Here is a 4,931-nt window from a genome sequence, read left to right as displayed (position 1 = left end):
ATCCCGCTGTTCATGCTCGCTCATGATCAAATCAACAAGGGAGCACTAAAGCTTCACGATCTGGTGCGAAAAAATAAAAAAAATCCAAAAAGGATATAAAGAACATGTGCACCGTTCACGTTAAATAGCTAACGGCACAAATTATTGAGGAAGCTAAATATTTCTACCGGCGATCTACTCCTAAAAATTGCCATCTCCTTATTGAGCGTAACCTAGTTCGACTTGGACATGCCGAAGTCAAACAGACTCTATTAAAACCCTAGATGGCCCACAGCATGACCTGGCTACATTATTATCTCCTAATAACAAGATTATAATAAACTACTGGTACAACCTTAGACCCAAATATCATATCAATGGCTGTCCTAGTGTACCAGGCCTGGATATCCATATCACAAAATCTTTTTAAAAATTGCTATCCAATTTTTAAAAAAAATATCAAAAGAAAAACAATGCATTGATCCACGCACGCGTGAATAGTGACCAAATGAACAAGGTAGCAAGAAAATGCTTCAACTTTCACATATAATAATATGAATACATACAAATTTAGAAAAATCTGCAACATCCTTTTTAGGATGGAGAGGTAGAAAAATATCAGCATCACGATTAAAATAAATGCATTGTGAATAAGAATTTTACGTTGAATCTATCTACATTTATTTGGTATTCTAATCTTTCATTTTTTTTAAAGATTGGTTATACAGTTAACTTTTAACTAAATTTTAAACCTTATTTTTCTAGATCAAGCTAACGATTAAGAAGAAAGGGGCAACAAAATGAGCAGGCAGTACTAGATTTGACCCGGAAGTTCTTCCTTAGATGAGCAGCTTCGATGCAGGAGCATGCAACATTCATGTGGCACTAAACGAGATCCTTCACCCTAATGGCTATCTTGGTGAGCTAGTAAAGATGAGGTGGAGAAGTTTCAGCGCGTGGAGCAATGGTGAGTGCCTGTGAAAATTGATGAGTAGCAGTAAAAATTAATGAGAAGCTAACATCAGGTCTACCTTATCGCACGACTGCATTTTTAGGTCCACACTGCCCACCTACCTGCTGCAGTATGCACTGTCCGAACGTATGCTACTAGCGTATTACTGTATTCCAGCATTCCGTATTCAGTGGAAACTAGTGCTGGCACAGATATCAACATGAAAAACAACCAATCAAAGAGCTACATATTGCGGGAGCACTGGAGCCCATGTGCACGAAATCTTCATCCATGGTAATGGCCATTGCCTTATGCTTGCGCTTAAAGACGCGGCTGTTGCGCTCAACCCAGAGAGACCGGAGGACCAACATGATGATGGAGTTAGCCTTCTTCCTGTCCTCCCGCGCGAAGCGGTCAACTGCCAGAAGCCACCAATCCGCGATAGACAAAGCCCCTTGCGGCGTGATGTTGGGTAGCCCTAGACGGGAGGTCAAGCCGCCCCAGACGCCCTGCACGAAGGGGCAGTGGAGCGAGAGATGTGTAAGGGTTTCTTCGTAGAGGTCACAGAGCGGGCAAATGACATGGGAAGCCAGGCCATGCCGCAGCCTACAGTCCGCCGTCCAGCACCTCCTGCGCAGAGCAAGCCAGGCATGCAACTTGAATTTCAGCGACGCGAAGGAGTTCCAAATTAGATGCGCACCGGGCAGCCCCGTATAACCATGGAAGAGCACTCGGTATGCGGACCTAGAGGAGAAATGGCCATCACCATGCCATTTCCAAGCAAAGGAATCGGCTGCTCCAGGGTCTAGCTGCGTCACCGAGATGACACTAACTTGCGTCCAAAGTCGCAAGTATTGAACGGCGACGTCGACGCTGAGCTCGTCGGAGATGCCCCGAGCCCATGAGTTGTCGAGGAGGCCATCGTGAACGGTGCGACTGGAGCGCACGGCAGGCCGGATCAGGTGAATGAGGTCAGGGGCGATGGCCTCCGCAGTTAGGCCATTGATCCAGGCGTCTTCCCAGAAAAGGATGGATGAACCATCTCCGACGACAATGTGGAGGGAAGCATTGAAAAGCGCCAGGGAGTCACGCCCAGGTGCAGAGTCCACTCCAGGGCCTTGCTCCGTCGGCCTTTCGCAGCCAAGCCCACCGTGCCCGCAGGGCAATGTTCATTTTTCGAATATACAAGATCCCGAGTCCACCTAGACTCTTAGGTTGACACACCAGCCGCCAGGCCACAGAGCAGCAGCCACATTGCGCGTCCGCAGAACCTGCCCAGAAGAAGTTGCGACGCAGCTTGTCCACTGCCCTAAAGAACCAAGGATCCAAATCGAGGGTGAGGAGTTGGTAGACCACGGAAGCTGTCATCACGGCGCAGACACAGACACGCCGGCCCTCCCGTGACAGAAGCTTCGCTTTCCAGGAAGGGAGCTTGGCCGCAAGCTTGTCGATAACCACCTGAAGCTCCGCTTTCCTAGGCTTGGAGAGGGTCAGCGGCAGACCCAGGTAGGAGCAAGGTAGGGATCCCAGAGGGCACGACAGCACATCCATCGCAGTCTGGAGCACCTCAGGAGAACACTGAATGGGCGCCGCCGAGCTCTTGGAATAATTGGCATGCAGCCCAGAAGCCACAGCAAAGCAACCAAGGGTTCGCCAAACCGCCATCATTTCCTCTGCATTTGGCCTCACAAACACGGCCACATCATCGGCGTAGAGGGACACCCGATGGCGGATCCCAATGGAGGAGAGGTCTGAGAGGGCACCGACATCTTCCACAAAGCGGAACATGGCAGGGAGACATCCATCGCAATGACGAACATGAACAGGCTTATGCAACCGCTCTTTGATTTTTAACAGGTTTATGCAAGGCAAAGCTACTTAGATGAGGTACGAGATCATGGCATCTATCCTGACTGGGCTACAATGGTGAACATGAAAAAAAACAATGAAGAGGTTTGCCATGATGCAAGAAGCTACCAGAAAAGTGTGGAGCGGGGATTTGGTGTACTCCAAACCCGGTGGATAATTATCCGTCACTCGACAAGAACATGGTTGGTGAAGACCATGCATGAAGTAATGACCTGTTGCATGATCACGCAACAACATGATCGTTGACGATGAGGATCATGATGGCTGCAAAATGAGCACATATGGGATTTTCAGGATGAGTTGGTTGCGCCAATCCCTAGGCATCAACCTGGCAACAATATCTGCATATGAAGTTTGACGTCACTGAGGACAACATGTCCAAACACATACAAAAGGATTTGATTGAGCATCAGTGGATATTGGCTGGCTATGAAGACATTGCGTAGTCGTCAATATCACCTCATTTTCATGGAGACTTTCAAATATTTGGATGTAATAACTAAGTACTTTGAACCTGATTATTTTGCTGTTGGAAAATCTGAATTCGTGTCCATGGGCCAAATGCGTGGAGCACCCCCAGGCGCAAACGGACGCGCGGTCAAAAACGACCTTTTTCGTCTCCGCGGGTCAACGCAAACGGATGTGAGCGACCACTTTGGGCGTACGATTTGCGTCGCTCCATTGGAGATGCCCTAATGAGTTGCTGCAACCCCCGACGAGCTGCAAAGGAGAGGCAGTGCTGCTACGCCTATCGCCGGAGCTGCAAAGACGGGGTGGTGCTGCTACCGCCTACCGCCAAAGCTGCAAAGGCGGGGTGGTGCTGCTACAGCCGAAGCTCCAAAACAACGTTGTCGGAGCTTCAAAGGCAGGCTGGTGCTACACTGCTGTTACTGCCTACCGTTGGATGCCTCCGTTGCGGCGACATGCCACATTAGTGCTTGCCGACGCCCGCTGCTGCAAGGATGCACACCCTCGCCGTCGGTGTTGTAGGCCACTGACGCCGGTGCTGCTACCGGCTATAGAGAGTGCTTCGGGCGGTGTCTAGCGGTTCCGCCATAGGAGGCCACCGGTGCTGCGAGCCAACAGCCGCAGTGCTGCCAACTGCATTAGGCGGTGCTTCCGGTGAAGTCAGGCGGAGCTGCCACCGGCGTTGGACAAAGCTTCCAGCAGAGTCGGGCGGTGCAGCGAGCCGGTGGCGATGGTGCTACCACCAACAATGGTGATGTTGCAAGCGGCATCGGGAGGTGCTTCCATTGGCTACCATGGATGCTACCAGCCATGGGCGAAGCCCGTCGAACGGTGCCTCCAACGGCGTCGAGCGGTGCTACGAGCGATCGTTCACAGTGCTTCAAAGGACCTCCACATGAGCTTAAAAGGGACGGAGGTGGTGCGGGCGAGCGAACGCTTCGGTGCTTCGAGCGGCGCCACAACGCAAGCGTCGACGGTTGGTGCCGCAAAGCCGGCCATGGGCTTTTTTCCGGCTCGAGTGCAACAAGAAAATTAGGGGATTGTTTTGGGAGAGATGAAGTGGTAGACAGAGAAAGCGCTGGTATAATAAGCGGGTCCATACACATGGAAAGGGAGGGAGGAAAGCAACCTGAGTTTTGGTTCGATCCAACGGGTTAATCAGACGGCCGTCGATCCGGAGGCTATGTTCGCGGATCCTCTGGTGGATCTTCAGCACGGTCCTGTTTCAAACTGGTGCATGCTTTTCTACGAACGCACTAGCGAGATGCTGTAGTGATTTTATGTGTATGCTGAAACTCTTGTCTCATTATTGCAAATATGTTAGTGAATAGCTGCAAATGTTTCTCCCATGTTGCTTATGTGTGTTGACTTTTATCTTGAGTTTTGCTATGGCGGATAGAGATTTGCTGCATACTCCTTTTTCTAATGCATAGGTGTTTTTGAAATATTGCTATGGTTTTTGTACAATTTTGATCCACCGTGGAATAAAATATTGCAACGATGCTATTATAATAGCACCTTTTAAGAATTTAATTTAATGACATTTCACGTTAGGAGAGGCGGCAGATTTTTTCCTCTAATCATGTGAGGCTGCTCAACACTGTCCATTGTTGACGGTTTTAGAGCATCTCCAGTCACGGCCCCTTAACGACGTTCGTTAAAG

This window comes from Lolium rigidum, chromosome 5, assembly GCF_022539505.1.
Source record: "Lolium rigidum isolate FL_2022 chromosome 5, APGP_CSIRO_Lrig_0.1, whole genome shotgun sequence".
NCBI lineage: Eukaryota > Viridiplantae > Streptophyta > Magnoliopsida > Poales > Poaceae > Lolium > Lolium rigidum.
Note: the sequence above shows the minus strand (reverse complement) of the source record.